The sequence below is a fragment of the Ischnura elegans genome, chromosome 4, assembly GCF_921293095.1.
Source record: "Ischnura elegans chromosome 4, ioIscEleg1.1, whole genome shotgun sequence".
In the NCBI taxonomy this organism is placed as follows: Eukaryota; Metazoa; Arthropoda; class Insecta; order Odonata; family Coenagrionidae; genus Ischnura; species Ischnura elegans.
Genome location: NC_060249.1, coordinates 124,533,557 through 124,554,351, shown reverse-complemented (window position 1 = coordinate 124,554,351; position 20,795 = coordinate 124,533,557). Strand labels below are relative to the sequence as shown.

At 37.7% G+C, this 20,795-nt stretch overlaps 2 long non-coding RNA genes across 2 annotated transcripts; one reads left to right on the top strand and one right to left on the bottom strand.

Annotated features, from left to right (window-relative positions):
- Nucleotides 1–397: 397 nt before the first annotated feature.
- On the bottom strand, nt 398–15,541 carry LOC124156936. Its single transcript, XR_006864448.1, has 4 exons — nt 15,478–15,541; nt 14,611–14,989; nt 9,682–9,788; nt 398–703 (listed from the first exon to the last, which is right to left on the bottom strand). It is a non-coding gene; the product is annotated as an uncharacterized LOC124156936 (long non-coding RNA).
- Nucleotides 11,529–19,112, top strand: LOC124156935. Its single transcript, XR_006864447.1, has 4 exons — nt 11,529–11,730; nt 12,650–12,897; nt 16,779–18,028; nt 18,292–19,112. It is a non-coding gene; the product is annotated as an uncharacterized LOC124156935 (long non-coding RNA).
- Nucleotides 19,113–20,795: the final 1,683 nt, after the last annotated feature.

Below are 20,795 nucleotides of genomic sequence, written 5' to 3'. Positions count from 1 at the left end.
CACGCACTTCAACCGTTGTCTTCTTTTCTTCAAATCCAGCGATGAATCAAATCTGTGGAGAGGTAGGATTAGTATCACATACAAAAATAAACACAACACTGCCCTCCCCAAAACAAAAAATACCTTAACACACACACACTCACACACACACCCCTACCTAAGTTTTCTCTTTGAGATCTCATAATCTAAATAAACCATTCTAAAGGTTTATAAGGCCTTTTATTTCAGTATTCATTTGGGGACTTTGGGATTTATTTAGCGCTTTTTTCATTTTCATTACCTTGTTCTTGGCCAATGATATTTGTGAATGTTTTTATTCACTTGACTTTTGGTACCATTCATCATAACCCCTCGTTAGTTGAAACCATTTACCCATGTATTTTTTTCTTTACACTCGTGGTCAATTTCGACGCTTTGCTTTCTGTTTCTTCATATCTTGATTCGTACCATGTGTCGTTTGTGTGTAAACGCGAATGCAATAGTAAAAGGCGCATCGACGTAAACCCAGAGAATCGCACAAAAATATCCCTCATCAGCCGAAAATTCCTAGCGATGAAACGCCTGTCACTTCATCCAACTCCCTTTCGGCTTTGAAGCCTTATTTCTTCTCTTATTTTCTTCACCGACGATGAATTGATTTTCTCCATTTGGTGATTCCACTTTTCCTTGCCAATGCAAAAGCATTTTTTTCAACTCTTTGATTCTGCAAAGAAGAGAAAAGAGATTCCAAGTGAGTTCATTAAGTAAATGTAAGAATTATGGAATTAATAACATGAGCAAAGTGGGAATTAAACATAAGAAAATTCATAGGAAAATACGAACTTTATAAAAGCACTACAAACATTTAATATTTCCATGCATTGATCTCTTTTCTGACCAACTACAGCTAACTCAATTGCATGTCACTCATACCGATCCAGAAAATGTTTAATAATGAGTAGTCAATCACACATACAAAATTAGCCATAAAAAATAACTCCATATTCAATAGTTGTTGATCTAATGGGAATTAATTGTTGGAAAATTTCAATCCGCTGATAGGAAAATAATAAGTCGCACTTCAAGGTTAAGCACGAAAGGATGTTTTCTAATTTCATGTATTAATTCATCCTATGTCAATTATATTAACAACGCCTTTGGCTTTTAAGTCATACGTTACATATGTAAAGTTAAAATCAGACGCATAACATTACACGTTTCCAGCTTTATAAAAGCGATATATACAGTTCATATTAATAAACATCGAACTTTCCCTTTAATTTCAATCTTGCAAAATCAATATCGATAATTTAGTTTTCTTTTTGAGATCTAATAATATCAATGAACCATTCTAAATGTTTATAAGGCCTTTTATTTCAATATAAACTTGGGGACCTAAGGATTTCTAATGCGGGATCATCATTTTCTCAACCTTACCCTTGGCCAATGATATTTTTGTATTTTTGGCAGCAAAATGAAATCACCTTTTGGAAAAACAGGCGATAAAAATAGTTGATGCGAAAGAGAGAATGTGTGAAGAAAATGCAATAACCATAAAGAAAAGTTACTCCAAAATAGAGGTGAACGTTGGTTTGACAACTTCAATTCAGAATATTATTCATTTAGCTCATTTTGTGGGACCCGTTTGACTATACATTTCCTAAATCAGACGAATTTACGTATAATTGTGACGTTAAATGATAATAATAAAATTATGCAAGACTGTCAATATATAATCTATGTTATTTCGGAAGTAGAGTAACTAGCGATGGAAGAGTCAAGAAAGAAATTACTACTATCAGCAAAATAGACCAGGCGAAGGAAAATTCCATCGAAAGAACTACTTACGGTGGGAAATTTAAACGTATACGGAAGGAAACAATTTATAAGAACCTACATTTGGAGTGTGCTCCTATACGGAAGTGAGGCATGGACAATGACCGCGGCGGAGAAAGCAAGGATAGAGGCCCTCGAAATGTGGTGCTGCAGAAAAAGGATAAAGATCAAATGGATCGACCGAGTTAGTAATGAGGAAGTCCTAAGAAGGGTACGAGAGAAAAGAAGCCTCATGAAAACCTTCACAAGAAGACTAAACAACGTCATAGGCCACATCCTGAGACATGATGGCCTGAAGAAGACAATAAGAAGGCAAGAACGGAAAAGGAAGACCTCGAACTAAATATATAGAACAAATAAAGAAGGATGTGAATGAGAAGAAATACGTAGGTGTGAAAAGATTAGCTGATAGGAGCATTGGGCAGAGAACTGCGTCAAACCAGACTTAGAATCGTTGATCAGTGATTATGATGGCTCTCCTTATAGAAGAGGAGTGGAGAAGACCCCTGAAAACATTGACAAGAAGACGTAATACCTTTTAGGCCACATCTTGACACATTGAGACAATCGTTGAGTCACAAGTACATGGCAAGAACGGAAAAGAAAGACCTCGAATAAAGTATATGGAACTAATAAAGAGGGATGTGAAAGAGAAGAAATACGTTTGTGTGGAAAGATCAGCTGTTAGGAGAACTCAGGGGAGATCTGCGTAAATACAATCTCAGAAATGCTGACCAGAAACGATCATTATGCCGAATAAAATCTAAACCGTGACGGGATAAAAACATGGGGCACATGTTTGTGGAAGGACTGTATCAAGATTCACGGATGTCTCTCTCCTCCAACAGATTCATGTCTACGATATGTCGAAGGCTGTACGTTCCCACGTTATTGCGAGCGACATAGAGGAACACCGGTATCCCTTGTTTAGGATTTAGCGTTCAGGGAGTCGGAGACGGAATTTGATCACTCATCACCAGGGGCGAATGCAGGACATCGAATCCGGAATAAATAAATCAAATGGGCAACGAAGCCAGTTTTCCAAGAGACAAGAACTTGCACAGCGTGATTCACAAAACCAATGTGGAGTGCAAAATTTACCGTGCAAAGACGTGAATAACAAGAATGAATGGAAAAATAGAGCCCGTTTTAGTGCTGAAATGACTCCACGGCCGAGTGAGGAAAACATCACCAATACTAAGATTGTATTTCCTGCGTTTAGCGGAAATAAGGAGAATCGGAATGAGCAGGCGATACAGCGAAGTAGGAAGGCATTGTTTTAGTTTTCTTCAATAATGAAGTAGCTAACAACTCGTTTTAGTACCTAAGCGTCAACAACTACGTTTCCATTCACGCTGCAAATGAATCCAGAAAAAAAATTTGCATAATAAATTGAAAGAAGACTTGAAAGTAAATCGAATGAATTAAATTAAAAAGAAGAACTTTGTGCTTTCACATTAATATTTATTCACGACCATGGTTTCAACGTCAGACGTCATCATCAGGTGAACTCTACAGAGATCCATCACATCATTTTATACCAGGCTAGGAGGGGTAGGGAGGAAGGTTATTAGGTAGAACGGATTGGTCAACAGAGAAGAGGGAGGGGGAAAAAACTTGGTCATATGGTATGAAAGAAGTTAGGGGGAGGAGGATCCCTTAGGGAGGGCATGGCAGGTGGAGGGGGATGGTTCAGGTGAGAGAGAGGCCGAAGAGTTCGATATGTCATAAGCCCAGGAGTTTAGGAGTGGGAGTCATACAAAAATTCGTTTACAATGTTGTCATTGGAACGTACGTGCTGCAAAATTTCCATCTGTTCCAAAGCGTCTAATCTGGGGATTTCAGGTTCGTAATGAAGCACTTCAAAAACAAAATCACTTTTCTGATTGTTATCTAACAAATGTATAGCAAATTGTGAAGTAGTCTTTTTATTTCTCAGGTAGGCTTGGAGTTCTTTCACCCGCTCTTGAAATTGTCGCCACGTTTGCCCAACATACACCGCGTTGCATTCACATGTTAGTCTATACACCCCACTCCTTTCTTCTCTTGGGATGGGATCTTTTGTGAGGGGAAGAATGTTCCTGAGGTTGGATTTATTGTAAAACGCAACTTTAATTTTATCCTCAGCAATCTTTTTGTAAATCCTCGGCCCGATGTCCTTAAAAAAAAAAAGGATTCTACGCCACTTGGCCGCGGATTCTTGTGAAATCGAATGCTTTACAACAGCGGTTCCCCACAGCGGTACGCGTACCCATTGGGGTACGCCGAAGATAATCGGTAATGGCGGACGCAAGAGTTATATACTTCTTCACCAGGAAATATGTATACATATTATAGGGGGTATTGAAATCAAAAGTAGAATTATTTCTAACTGAAAGCTTCACCTACTCTAAGTGAAATTATGTCATAAAATGGGCCCGTTACATTTTTGTGGTTACAATATTAGTTATTGACATATAGAGGTGTAAGGGAGGAAAAAACTGTTGGGAACCGCATCTTTGCATCATTAAATCTCACACTTGGAAGGTCGCAGCCCATTATCCTCGGAAATGAAAACAAAATAGCATTTTATTACGAAGTAAAATTGGGAAAATTTATACGCTCCGATTCCCTGCAGAAGAGGGCCATGGACATTGACAAGAGTGAAGAGACTAATGATAGACACTTTCAAAAAGTGGTGCTAATTATGAATGATTAACCTCGTATATTAATACGTTGGTTTTTTAAATGCTGAGGATAAAACGGATCGACTGACCATGAGTAAGAAATGCCGAAGTCCTCAGCAGAAAATTTGTCGCAGCGGATGTCCGCGGAGTGATGATGAGTGCGATGCGATCCACTTTTTTCCATTAACTTGAAGTGAAATGCTCGCAATTGCAATGAATAGCATTAAAGAGTCACGAATTTGATAGATCTCATCATCAAGTATATAAACTTCTGTTAGCACCCCTAAATATACCTTATTTCCCCCCGAGTGAATGCATTTTTTGCATCACGAGAGTTTTCTCATGAACATTAGGCGTTCACCACTGGAATGTAAAATATAAATAACATGCTTTCCAAAATAATAGGCATAATGAAGAGTGATTGCGAGGGTAGAGGATAAACAATTTAAAATGCTGTCAAAAGAAGATCCAACAATCTTCCAAACAAATTATTCACTCAACATTCAACGCATTATACTGTAACTCCACCAATTCATCATCTACGGCACTTATCTTAGTTACAAAGTTTGATACGAAAGTTTGATTTGAAGTTTGAAAGTTTGATAAGATTGATTTTTCCGACAATCCGACTTGAGGATGCTCTTTTGCAATATTCGTGATGTGACCGAACAATTATATCGGCCATATCTTGAGGCATAACGGCCAAATAAAGAAAATCGTCAAGGTACAAGTACATGACAAGAACAGAAAAGTAACACCTCGATTAAAATACCTATAGCATTGTAAATAAGGGTGTGAAATAGAAGAAATATGTGGGCGTGAAATAATTAGCTGACAGGAGATTTTAGTGAGGAGCTGCGTCAAACCTCGGCACGGAGCCTGAAAGAAAACACTCCGAAAGCCCAACGTGTGAGTCCCGTCAGTGTATTGCATCCGCTTATCTTAATTCCAATGGGGCTCGTCGTCGGCTCTTGGTGTTGTGAAGGCGATATATGCATGTTTCTTTATTTGCCAACCTTCCAACTTTTCACCGACCATCAGTTAAGTGGGTCTCGTGGGTGTCTGCACAACATTGAAAATGATAGTACAATTGATAGTGGAGTACCTCCTAATAAGATGCTATATCACGATGAGTTTTAGGCATATAATGACAACCTAAGTGAACAGAAGCAAACAAAGGACGAATTTCAGCCAAAGACCTTATAATACCAACGAAATATATCAATGAGCGAATTCGCTAACTATAGATATTTAAGATTCACTAATATCAATTAGAAGGTCAACTAATAACATCTGAATAGAAACTCTAAAAGCATATTCATGAGAAGATTAACTTTCACGTTCAAATAAGCCACGCGAAACATTTTTATGGCAACTAAGATAAATAGAAGCCAACAGTGGATGATTATTGGCAAAAGGTGATACTATTTGACGGATTCCTCACTCTTCGTTCGATCTTTTAGGATAATGGACTAATACCTTACGAAGGTCGTCGCAGAGGATCTATATAATGCAAATAATCCGTAGGAAAAACGAGGATGTTCAGAAACGATAAAGGATAAACGGAAGAGTTTATCGCCGTATTTCGCTTAACGCTCTCCATTAATCATTACGGAACCAGAGAATCAGTATTATAATCCTCGGCATGTATTAACTTCTACCGTAAATGAATACAGAAAAATTACAGGAGGAGGTTAATGTCAGTTGCTCTCAGTGAAGGCGCTCTCAACGAAAGATCTTTAGCCCGACACAATAGCCTTGCAATTCCTGAAATGAACCAGGAGATTTGCCTCTCAATTAGGAGTAACTCCTAGTGTTACCATTCATATAGAATAAAGGGATCTTTATCTGAAGTTAAGGATGAACTTTGTTTTGTGTTTTTAAAGAATACGATAGCGAAAATTGATATTGAAAGATGCCAAAAAGGCCACAGCATATGTCCAGTTTCATAACTTCTCCCTTCACGTAGTTACAAGTCTGTTTTATCTTTAGATGTAATTGGTTTAACACACTTATGGAGATCAAGAAACCAAGGGAAAAACTGAAGGAAAATTAAAAAAATATTTTTGAAAAGAGGCACACGGCTAACTTTTGGTGTTTGTCGCAGCTTATGATTGATTTGCTGCGTTCCAATGATATACATATGAAATCATTCTTCTTCAATCGTGTGAATATGCAGGCTGAATTGATCAGTAAAACAACAGTTTTCCTTTCAGGCGCCGTGATATCCTTTTAACGATTGTATTAATGCAACATAGAAGGATAGGGGAAACCACCACGATTATCCCGATAAATCGCAGCTACTCCACTCAATAAAAACATGATGGTATTATCTTCACTAAAATAGTAAAATATGTGTTATCAAGTTAAACAATAATGGACCTCTATTAGAATTTCAGGTCGGAGACTATACGAGGGTTTATGTCGATCAAATTCGATAAATTTTCTTATAGATTAGAGGCCAGAAAACCTGACGGTGGAAATTCAAACAATGATCCGCGACGTATTACGAATAAATGAAATAATATGGACTGATGTGAGAGACTTACGCAGTGGAAGCTACTAAATGATACAAGCAAGATTGCTAAACGGTAATGATGAAGTGTGGATAGTGCTCAGAAAGAGCGCCGAAAAGCTACCTACAGTTTAATAAAAGGTAGCTAATGGTGACGTTAAACCCAAAAGTCAGAACTACTGCAGTTTTGAAGGTTTTCAAGCCTACAACAAGTTGCTGGAAGATGCGGAGGTGGAGTAAGTCTATCGAGATACCACAGAATAAATCAAGCAGGTAAGAGGTGAAGAAAATCGAATAATTCTCGGTGACAGCAATGTTATCACCGACGAAGGTCAAGACGAGCGAATATCCGGGAAACAGGGATGATGTATCCGAAAAGAAGACTGGCATAGAACACAAGGTAACCGTTGTGAATACAAAGTAAAAAAAATCAAAGGCGAGAAAAATACGTAAGGAAAATGCCAGAAGACACGAGAATATTTAAAAAAAGACTAAATTCTTACTAAAAATATTCAGGAACCAAAGAAGGACGAGAAAGCTACCCAAGGACCTAACTATACCGACAGTGGCTATAACTTAATATATAACTTAATAGCGAAGTAATGTCTGCCTAAAATAATTTTAATAAACTCAAGAAAGCGGTGAAAAGCATTTGGCCAGTAGAAATTTTAAATAATACTCTGTATCAAGCTTAACTTCAGGAAGCAGAGGAGAGCATCAGAGAATCGGATGTGACCTAGAGGTCAGAAGAAGAGAGTTGGAACAACCTGTGAGAACAACTGTAGCGGTGGACTAAAGGAAGCAGATAAAGAAGTTCCTGGGAGAAGAAAAATCGTCAAGGAAAAACAAATAGTCACGCTAAAGTCATATATTTCACTAAAAATACTGTATCAATTTAAACTTCTGGAAGCATAGGAGAACAAAACAGCATCGGATGTGACCTAGAGGTCAGAGGAAGATAGTTAGAAAAACTTAAGCGGATGACTAAAGGAAGGCTATTAAGAAGTTCTTGGAAAAGGAAAATTGCCAAAGAAAATTGGATTCCACCTAAGTATAAGAATGCGCAAACTGAGAAATGCTAAATGAGACTGAGTAACGAGATTTATCGTAAAGCCGGGTAGGCCAGAGAAACGAACGACGAATACATTCGAAGGCAAGCGAAAACATCAAGTGCGTGGAAAAGTCGAAGCTGCCTAGATGAACCATTTCAAATAAAGATCGCAATATATAATGCCGAAAAGGCCAAACAACGGAGAACTAATGGCTGAAATTAATACTAAGTGAAGATATGGATTGTATGTAAAGAAGAGTTATGCAAGGAAAGGAGACATACTACTACGAAATCATTCGAAAAGGATTTCGAGTTGAATGAAGATGGCAGCCCAAATTCTAAGACCAGAATTTCACGAAGCAGTGGCGTGGTAGATTAAGAATTTAATACTTAGAATCTTAAAAGAACTTTAGGTGCTCAACATTGACAGGTTTATCATAAACAAATAACAAAAAAAAACTAATACGAGTGATAAAATTATGACCAAGCAATGAAGAATCAAGAATTAGGAACTGGGTTAAACTAGGCTGTGCTATTTCTCCGGTAATTCTCGAAGTTAACAACTAGAAAAGCATTTATGAAATCGAAGAAAATGCATTAGGAGTCTTGATTGCATGAATATCCACGATTAAAGATTAGCAGAGACTTTAAAGCATTTAAAAACATTATTGTTAAAATGAGTAGAAGAATGACCTATGCCGACTGATAATTGACATACCACCATCAAATAGTATCTATATCCAGACCAGCTATACAATCAAATAGACCAGCTATACTATTTAGAAAGCAGAAGTACCAGCGAGTGAAAAAGCAAAAAAAATAACGATTAGAATAGCCCAGGTAAAGAGAGATTTTCAGAGGAATAAAGGATCTAGTTACTAGTAAGAGTAGGAATTTTGGGAATAAAGTGAGGAGACAATTCATCAGACCTCACAATTTATGGCAATGAATCATGGACATTGACAGCAGTGGAGAAACTAGGTGAACTATGTGATGAAGTGTTGGTGATAAGGGGAACTATGTGAAAACAAAATGAATCGACCGAGTGTGGAATGCGGAATTCCTCGTAAGATTGGGAAAGAACAGAAGCCCCGTGAAAATTTTAAGTAGAAAACAGACCATTTTGATCGGGTATGCCTTGATGCATTTATCATGATGGCCTGATGAAGTCAATCCTCGAGGGACAAGTGGATGATAACAACGGAGTAGAAATGCATCGGATATCGCATTTAAGGAACCAGAAATGTAGGTGTGAAAGGAATTTGAAAGATCGTATCCCTATACACGTGGCATCATTAAATATAAATATTAAATCACTCAAAATTGACGTGAGCTACGTTAACTTCACTATCATTTTAAATTAATCCTTGTTGCCTCCGTAGGAATCATTGTCACGGAAGATCAGACTACTTAATCAGCTGGTTGTGCGTAGCATAAAACACTATGGAATTTAGGACATGATGAAATATCGTCTACACAAAGAAATTATCACACAATAAGTTTGAGATGGGAGCTGCACAGGATTAGGGTCACATGTAGCTACTAAGAGTCAAAAAGAGAAACAAAAGACCTATGCATGGGAATATCTAATGATCTATCAAATAATATTCACTTAGTGAATGATATTGACTCACCTTATTTCTCTAATCTTCGTCCTCTTCGTTGTAACCTCATCGCTATTCCCCATTAAACCCCACCCGTTTCACGGAATTGGTTCGCTACCCCAATATTACCCGCGCCCCTGAAAAGAAAAAGTTCTCATTAAAGGCTGGCAACATTCACGCAGTAAAAGTTAACACGGAGCATAGGTTAAGAATGATAATTAAGCTAAGGCCACAACAATTTGTCATTCGAACGATCATAAGGTTGCAATGACTAGAGAAAAATAAAATTACAAATTAAGTGCTGTAAATCCACTTAGTATCGCCAATATTATCTTATATTTCTTACTAATCAAAATTAAATGACCAATTATGACAGCGGTTTCGGAGTGACAGTTAAATATCACAACGGAAGTATTTGAGTACAATTTCCTAGACTTAAATATCGAGGACATTTTAAAATGCCTTTTAGAAACTATCCATAAGTGGAAAAATTCAACATCCAGTTGGCAATATGAGAGAATTTTTAAAGTGCGAATCAGGGTTGACGACAAATGCTCACAGATAGGAGTTAAATTTTGAAATTTCAGATGATCTCATTACAAATGCCGAAGCAGTGTGGCTGGCATGAATTACACTGTTCCACTCATACTTTCAATGCCTCAATCTTACAATCACAGCGATCAGTTTGACCTCCGCACAAAAGAATTTATGCTACCGGAATACTGACCGTAAGCTTCCGGTAAGCCTTCGTAAAAAAGATTCTAAGCTACTGGATTGCGACAAGGATCATAATTCCTGCAATCAAACCGTTACATTTTATGTCCTATAACGCAATAAATTCAAAGACTTAACAACTCACAGCATACTAACTCATTCCAAATGTCGACACTCCATTACGGAATGCATTTATCAAAAGTTACACTTTTTACACTCAGAAACGAATACATACGTACTTGGTCAAGAGGCATTAAACACGTTGAATAATCAAGTACTCGTCACATAAAATCGCTTTGACATTTCGTCCGTCACCGATACTTGAATGTATATAAAATACAAAATGCATTACTTCAATTCAAAAATCACAGCGTTGAGAGTGAAAACAGGACGATTTCAAATGGAGAGGATACTTCCCTAGCACCGGAGTTCTTTAAAAACCCTGAAGCTAACTTTAACTGAAGCGGCACATTCCTCACATGGCATTAAAGGTTGGAACGCGAAGACGATGATCGAAAAAAAATTTTTCATTCAAAATAATAGTCACTCCGATCACGATAACTTAATGTAGTTGAATATATTTGCGAATAGTTATCCGTTTCAGAGAATTGACAGCACATTGAAAATTATACGAAAAATGTTTGGTCAAAGGAATTGTTCAGGTACTCACCTCTTTACCCCAAGAGATCTAGCCGCGAAGTGAAGTCCTTGCACAGAGGGAGGGGGACCTCAGACACTCCGCCAGCCACATGACGAACACCTGTGACGTCACGGTAATTTCGAATCGTTTTCTTTTTATGACAACGAAAACCATAGAAACCAATGAAGATCGTACGTTTTAAGCTATTTGCAATTTTATCCAATAAAATATATCAATAAATGCGGCGATATTATATATATTATAAAGAAATTTTATAGCGCGAAAAAATATTTGTTCATATGGTGGCGCTGTTATACTAAAATAGCGCGGGATTTTTTCTAACGGCCAACGGACACAATACACGTGGATCAATATTCTAGAATTTTCCAATCAACGAAGGTCAGTGCAGAACACGTAATCGCCTAACAAAAAACGATAGATATGGACGAGAAATTTCTCAACTATCTGCATTCAACTGTCGCTTCCAAAAGAGCTCCTCCCCTCCCCCCCTCACGAAGAAAATACAACACACCCCCAGTCCCTCACCATCCGCCTTTTCGGCAGAATCACCTTCCTGCAAGTTTAACTTCTTTAAATTAATTTTCTGGACTCTTTCAGTCGTTTCTTCGTTCGTTGAAATCACCATCTCATTCACGGGAAACGAGAGATTACTACTTAAGCTATCAACAGAAAGACAAAGGAGAAATGTAGCAGTATTGACTGAGGTAAGTGAGAACATATCAATTTTATGGTAATTTGAACAGAGGTGGTAATTGTAATTTTGGTGTGATCGCTTTTATACTTGCGCATAAACATGTCAATAATGTAGCTCATCGAGTGAAATTATTGCATACGAGAGTGAGAAGCAGAGATAGGCAGTGAATAGGTATTGCGGAGTTCATAAACGATAAAAACAAACCTTATGTTATAACGATTGTAATATGAAGACCTTAAAACTGAATGAAAGTCGGATTGAACATCCAAAATTCCATTCAATTCAACGAAAATTGGTGGTGGTGTTGTGCGATAGTAGAAGTGTATTCATTGCATTCAATACCTATTGAACCGATCTATAATCTTTTTTCATTTTGTCCCCCTGTTACAAAAATCACTACCGGCTAATTGTTCATGGCATCTGCATATTATTTCGGCCGTAAAGATACTACGAAACAAGAATATTCTATAGTTTTCACATCTTTCTGTCAGCTGCGTATTTCTTATTTGATATTCTCATAATTGCTTCCCCAAGTACAATCGCGGTTAAGCTTTAAAATGTCTGGCTTAAATATTTATCTTGTTCATTGGTCAATAATAAACATTAGAACCTAGTCAGTGAAAAAACAGAACTTTCAACAAAGAACTCCTATCTTCGACATAATGTGTGCTATTAATTTCAGACAACTATGTGATCATCTTCATCCACAATGCCACTGATATTGCATAAGCTTTCGAAGACTTATTGAATTTGTTCATTTATAATAGCGTTAGTCAGTAGCTGGCACAACTTTCTTGGCCCCAAAATACTGTCTTTTACCCTGAATAATTTAGCCATTAGTCTTCCATTTGAACGCCATTGAAATGAATAACTCTTCAATGATATATAAAAATAACATAGTGGTATTTATTTTTTCTGGTCCTTCGCAGATTCGTTCCCAGATATCCATGTTCAACTGAAGCCATGTCCTAGTGGAATAACCGGATGCTGTCATCAAAAATTGGATTGATAAATGGTTCATCGCGAACAACACTGAAGCCTCTGTAACCAAAAGAATATATAATTTACCTGTGGAAGCTGCTACTTCAAGGAAAATATAAGGAGCAACGGATGGAATTGATTTGTTTCCGTTAAGACATTCAAAATCCTTTATCTTCATCGCGTAATCTTACTCGAGGTAAGTCATATCATATTCATTTCATCATTTGAACTAATGTTCGTAACGACTAAAATTAATTACCGCTGATTTAGTTGGCATTATTGTTCATTTAAAGTATAAAAACTGTCATGCTGAGTGAGTTAAAAATGTTTTAAATAATCAAAAGTTTTACTTAAATTCTCCCCGAAATATAACCATTGTAGGTAGATTATTTGTGGCGCCACTAAGAGGTATACCTTAAAGAGGTTCTGAAGTTATAACGGTTAAGTGAATGAAAGTCCGTTGGCGGTCAACGAAGCCCCCTTTTCCGACATTAAAATGCTTCCATACCGCAAGAAAAGTAATCTGGTAATAATTCAACAATTGTCAACTCACGCCATGTTCATACATTCTTCAACCCCACTGCAGACATTTTCAATTGCTAACCTAAGGGGTTTATGGATTTTTATAAATGCCTTCTTGCATGAGAGTGTTTATGGATAGTTCACCGATGATTCAGACTATGGCTGTCAGTTTTGCTTATCAGTATTTCCGTAATTCAATAATTCGTAATCAACTGAAATTGAAGAGAATTCGTCCGCCTCTAAACCATTAAGAGTTAGTGAAGCTGGCAATACAATTGCCGAATGATAGAATATTTTAATACTTGAAGTGAATAAAATCACGATGAGTGTTAGAAACACACCAGGAAAGTTTTCTCAGGTCTTATGACAGCTTCTAAAGGGTTTCAAAATTTCCAATTTCCGTGGACTACGCAAAGAAGCAAATCCATCTTCGATAAACAAATGAAATAATTAAATAGGGCATAAATATTTAGTTAGCATTACTGTTTTTTTGTTACGTCAGATATTTATACGGTATGCCAAGAATCTTTTGAAGTTATATACCCTGAAAAATGCAAAAGAATAACTATAGATTTTAGCAATTAATATGTCAAAATATAGGTATAACCACGAATATAATCAAGATTTAGAAGATCAATTCGGTCTAGCGGTGGTAGTATGTTCTTTGAAGCCATGTTATTCATGAGGGAGATAGGAAAACCATGTAAGACTGAAGAAATTATCCAGCTATCATCATAGGGGATGGAATGGGTGAAAGATGCGGTCAAATAGGGGCCTGCCCGCTGCGATCACGGCTTCACGTAGGTTTGCATGCTAATGTGTCGAGGGCGCAGAGGGAGTGGGGGATGAAGCTTATCTACTCTCCCCAACCAAATACGATTTCCCCTTAAACCCACTTTTCCCATGCGGTGATTCAGGTGTTCTTTTCTATGTCACCCTATTCTCACCCCAATACATACTTCCTTGAGAAATTGGTGTGCATGTAACTTGAACTTTCAACACTTCGATGGAGTTTTAATTGTTAGGATGACGCATGAGTGCTGAACTTTATAAGGATTAAAGTTTATGTAATAGAACATTACGAAGTTTATTACTCATCCCGTTGAATCGTAATTCAACTAAGTCGATCCTATGAAAATTGGTGCTAGCGTCACACTATAGTAGAAGTTTACTAATTGCATTTAAAACCTATTGAATCAATCTGAAAATCGTTTTTATTTTATCTCACTCTACCACAAAAAACACCATAACCAGCATTCAAAGTAAATTCTAAATTACCTTCTCTTCAAAGAGTGTGAGTGCAAAAACTAGATTATTTGAAATAATTTATTGCAAAAATGTATATGCTTCATATTCAATCGACCATTGAGAGGAGATGACTCCCTACCTTTTATTTGCTGTTGGGTCCATCGGTGGCAGAGCTCAGCCTTACAACGTCGACTCTCCAAAACACTTGTATTCACCTACACTTCACATTCAACACACAACTGACAATGAATTATTCAATGAAGTCTTGACACTTTCACTTCACTGAATAGATTGATGAACACTTACTCCTTCCGTTTAGTAACACAGCAGGTATCTTCACGTTATTTCCATGAGATATGCATTCTGCTAACTGTATGACTGATGATAATACTCCAAAGATAGGGTCAAAGGCTTGAAAGGGATCGTTGATTTTTTTGGTTGTTGTTGAAATTTTGATTTTAGGCTTGTCCTTTCATTCAAGTGGTTAATTGCATTGTTCACTCCACCTATCGTTAACTCTGAAAAAAAAACAAGAATTAGCCCTTAAGCTATGACACAAAATATTTGTTGTGATGAAACTATTCCTACATTCATGTGACAAGAAGGATTTGCGACAGCGGAGAAGCATGCATTGCATACCAAATTAAGACATTCTTAAAGGCCTGGTGTCATGATAATTAAACTGGTACGAGTTCATGTACTTTTCTGAAAAAGTAAACTTGAACGAAAAATAGGCGAATGCTTTAACCAAATTGAAGCACTCTTGCATAAACTTGTACGTGGTTAAATCTCTCATAACTAGACCTTGAAGCTGGAGCCAGATTTTCTTAATAGTTATAAAACATGATAGGTCTATACTAAAAATCAGGGTACAAAAACTCCATTAATTTTGGCCAAATCCTCTTGCAAAAGAATTTCGCCTTCTTGCACAAAATCTATCAAAAAATATGATTTAATAAATAGAAATGGAATGGAATCATATGTTATTAACTAATATAGGACCTACCAGTACTCTTCAGCGAGATATCGTCCACCTCTCAGCACTCACCGAGCTTCTCTGAGACACGAACTTCACTATAACAGAATGAGGACGAACGGGCAGAACCTATAGTGACGCTCTGCTTCTTACTTACTGCCCACCTACAACAAAAGGTGATGGAGGGCGGGGAACTGCTTATGATATGAGGGGAAGTTGCCTGTCACAAATAGTCCAGGGCAGAGTCAAAATTGCTGGCTTTGATTTTAAGTCGGAGTGCATCACGGAGGTCTGGAGAGGTTCGATTTGCGCGTCGTTGGGTGGAGCTGGTGGTTAGGGGGAGGTACTTGGAGAGCGTCGGCGAAGGTGAGGGTGGGGGGGGACTTAGGGCGCAATCCTCAATGCAAAAAAGGCCCAAAATACCTCTCGTGACGTCTCAATACATACGTAGTCTTTGTAGTTTACTAACATTCGTTTGCTTTACGGTGAATAGCTGCAGAGTTCTGAGTACCTGAGCTCATTTTGGGGTCTTACGTTAATTTTACTGCGTTAAGGCAATGCATTTATGAGTGTAAGTTAAATTTACAATTTTAATGTCCGTTAAACGAGCGCGTGTCTGATTAAGGCTAGGATGTGACCAGCATGACTGGCGTGGAATCACCCCATTGCCTCTCACCCTGATTGTGGCTTGCACGGTAACTTGAGGATGTAGATGTACCTACGAGTTAACACGTTATTTAAGGAACCAAATTAGAACATGTTCTATTTTCTGCTTATATGCCCGCACAGTTTGGGTGGTTAGACTTGTTAGGTGGTTAGACTTTCACTTGTTTTGGTATCCCGATGCCAATCATGAACGCCAAGGCAGAATTCTTTATCATAAAAAAAACATGTGACAAATGTTTTTCATTATAAATCCTTCACCGATTATTACAACAAGATTTGCAGGTGCAACTCAACCATAAAGGACCACGTGCTTAACCTCTATCCGAATTTCAATTCAATGTTCATTTCGTGGCACAAACGGTAATATCCAGAACTGCAAAATATTAGCTTTAACTTACCACTGATACGACTGCATTATGTTTATTATTCGGAGGATGTTAGTGACGATCGGTTTGTTACCTTCAGATCTCCCGGCCAACCAAGCACCTCAAGTAAAGATGGATCAGAATAAATCAACACAGTGGCTAATAATTTATGCCTGAATATTTCAAATTTATATTCGGTATTGTGTACCATGTTTTTATTTTCGTGCTTGGAATAAAAATTCTGTGCCTGAATATTTTAGATGTATGAATTAATTTCTGTACTTTCTTTTTCATTTACAGGAGCTGTTTCCTTCCGACCTCGGATGAGTCATGAATGAAAACCTAGTAATGGATTAAAAATCATTTCATTTCTAAATATTAAGTACACTTCCGGTTACTTTCGGCATCATCGCCTCAGCATTGTTCGTGACACTGGATGTACTTTGCAATACCTTCCTCGTGGAATGCCGCTGTAACTGCCTTTCGATGAATTTTTCCGCTATCCTGAAGCTCCTCGTCCGTTTGAAAACACCTCCCTCCTAACTATATTCTCACTCCAACGAAAAGATGGAAGTCAGAAAGCGCTAGTTCAGAATATGCACGGATGGTGATCATAAATAGAAATTGCTGAAGGCTGAAGTGGTTGGACTACATTGCTGATACAATGAGCGTTCTTATGTATTGAGTTCTTTAGTTAAAGTAAAAATAATTAATCTGAAACAACAAAACAGAAGCTTAGATGACTTAGAATTCCGAAAATACAGGATATAGGTAGAGCCGCTTCTTGTAATTTTCCCCTCTAGACTATTTTCGCCTAGAGCAGTTTGGGACTCCTTACCTCCATATTTTGAATAGGAAACTCACTCTCGGAGGAAAACTATGAAGGTCGTCGTTGCATATCGTCATGAGGCATGGGCGTACCCAGCGAGAGGCAGGAGGGAGCAGCTGCCCCCCCTAGAAGCAAAAATCGCAAATTTAAGGAAAATAATATTTTTTCAAGCAAATAATTTTAAAAACTAAGAAAGAGCTATTACAGTTGCACGTTGCATGTTTGAAATTATTTTAATATTCTTCCACGGATAATCGATGATTTTGTCATTCTCACGGTCTAAAATTTTCATTTATCATACTTACTACCCGTGGATAACGCGAGAATTCATTTGAGGAAAAAACTTTTTAAATATAAATACAAAAGCACATGCAATGAAAAATTGAATGTAAGAAGTTATTAATTTCTTTTTTTGGCAAAGTAAAATTTAAATCCACTCAGCATATGGAGCTGATCCGTCAAATTCGGTTAAAATCAAAGCTTGCACGACAACAATGACCGGGCTCCGTTACTAAGTTACATTCTTGACTGCTGCGACTTACGCTGAATCGTTTACGTTGAAGCGGTGCTTCAAACTGTTAATCAACAGATTGCTTTGAGAGTTCGACAAATAAGAAGGCTATACTATTATCCTAGAAGAGGAGATATATTCTTGTCCGTAAACCGACAGAATTGCTGAGAGCTACCGGAGAGAAATTGGACGATGTGACGAGCTGTCACGGTAAGTATGTCCTTCTCATAATGTATACTATCATTTTTGTAACGTTTTATCGGATATAACACGCTCATTGAAAGAGATAAATGCGAAATTTTTGGTCCAAATTTATTGAAAATTCTCAAATGACCAACATTCGCCTATATAAATTAGATAACTGTCATTGCGACCTTTGTTTATTATTCATAATACTCAACTTTCGGTGAAAAAATTATTTAAATTGAAAAAAATGTTTCTTATTGTATAGACAATCATTCTTCTTTTTGCAGAGGCATTTTTTATCCATCCTAGAAGAAAGCTTGAATATTTTAAAATGAAGTGGCCGTCGGGTTCCACCGCCATTGCCCTAGTGACGGGTGCAATGCTCATCGCTGGCGGTGCAATCGGGGCCATTTGCTATTGGCAGAAAAGAAACAAGAGGAGTTTAGATAAGGACCAATCCGAAATAGAGGAGGAGAAGGACTTAAACGACGATGAGGGCGAAGACCCCAAGACTGAGAGAGGAGGCGAAGAAGTCAATGAAGAGGAGATAAGTGCAGGAAGAAACGAGAATATGAATGACATGGCGCTAGTGGCTAAACCGGACGCAGAGATGGACCGTGTCGATGAATGCTGCGACAGGAATCTGCGAATGGAAGTGAAAAATTGGGGAGAGGGGAAGGAAGTCCTGATTATATACTCCTAATGAGTGTATATTGATTCCTATAAAAACAGAATAAAACTTGAGTTTACGTGTTTATATCTCCCCCCGAGAAGGGCGTACCCAGGATCAAAACTCAAGGGGGGGGGGGAGGCAAGCTGTGGTTGTTCAAGTCGTAGGTAAGATTTAAGCTATGAGGATTTACGACTATGAGGGTGAAGACCCCACGACTGAGAAGAGAAGAAGTCAATGAAGAGGAGATAAGTGCAGGAAGAAACGAGAATATGAATGACATGACGCTAGTGGCTAAACCGGACGCAGAGATGGACCGTGTCGATGAATGCTCCGAAAACAATCTGCGAATGGAAGTGAACAATTGGGGAAATGGGAAGGAAGTCCTGATTGTATTCACTTGATGAGTATATTGACTCGAATAAAAACTGAATAAAACTTGAATTTACGTTTTTATATCTCCTACGCAACGACAATATTCATAGTTTACCTCCGAGAGTGAGTTGCCTCTTCAAAAGGTAAAGGTAAGGAGCCACAAACTGCTCTACGCGAAAATAGTCAAGAGAAGAATTTTACCAGATGTATCTCTACTCATATCCTGAATTTTCGAAATTCCTAGTCATCTCAGATTCTGCTCTTTTGCAGTTTTCATTTAAGTATTTTCATTTGGAGGAATAGAGAGGAAGGAAGAGATTAGGATTTTTTCATTTAAATGAAAGGGAAGAATCCTTGCTGTGAATTTAAGGGGTAAGAGATATGAAAGCATGATTTTCAAAGGTTTTGAATTGAATATGTGTAAGGTTGGATTGTTTTATGAAATTTAAACATTTTAAACTTATTTTTAAAGAATTCAGAGATTCTTGAACTTCTGAGCTATGGAATACTAAAGGAGCACGCGGTTGAATCCAGCCGTACGCAGACTGATGATATACATGGTGGTCGGCGGTAAACCGTTCCTTAAATAGCTGGGCTACTGTAATTGTCCCGGAATGCCGCTAACTACTGGGTGTGGCATTCCCCCCCTTCCCCCCCCCTGAAAAACATTCTTATCCGGCCACGGTTTCCGCACTCCTGGATTTAAGGAGGAACCTGCGCTTCGAAATACTGCTTTCATTAGTTAGATAAACTCGATAACAACGAGTTAAAATCGCTAAATTAGCCATTCATAAAAATTAAAAGTAATGCTAAATCAATCAAAATAGCTGTACAATGCATGAATTTTACTTAAAATGGAATAATCTAGTGATATGAAGAATGGCTGTAATATTGACTCATAGGTATCGGAAAAATTTAAGTACTTTCTCTGGAAATACAGTAAAGCTTTATAACTACATCATTTGTGATGAATAAAATGAACTTAACTAATGAGACCTTTTGCTCTGTTAATTTCAACCTAATTTAGAAAAATGGTTTATTTATAATTGCTGACCACCAACTTGACAACGCAGCCAACATATCGTAGTTTCACCTCAGAGTAAGGATTGGGGTAGAGGGCGCTTTCAGGCTGCGCAGTAGCAGATTCTTGTAGTCAACATGGTTACCACGTGATCGTGGGAAGTAGTGCGGGAATCCCTTGTGGGAAGTGTGGGATGTATATGCTGTGTATGCGGGATCTTGACTACATGCGCAGTAGCCAAAGCGCACTCTCCCCCATCCTTACTCTGAGAGTTTCACACCGGTTGAGCACCTTTGTTTGTTTACGTTACCTCGTAGAGTTACGTTGCATTGTGACAATATTACTCGTTTTATTATCCCTTTTACTTAGCCTTAAGTTATAAAATATACCTTTGGGCTGAAGTGATGGCGTCATTATGCCGATTAAAAGGCAAATTTGTGTCTGAAGATAATGGTAAGAGCTTGGATTATTTGAGGAAACGAAATGTGGCCGAAAGTGAATCCATCAATTCCATCGAAGCGATTTCAACGAGTGCATCTGTTGAAGGATACCGAATCGTTTACGTGCATTTTTAATTTCTTAAGAAATTTTTGCAATATTTCCCAACATAAAGTGTCCTTTATTGTTTAAATAATCAATGTTTATGTCTTGATTTTGAAGATTAAAGTCCCTGTCGAATGACTGACACAAAGCTCTTTAATGTTTATTTCTTTGTAGATTTTCCA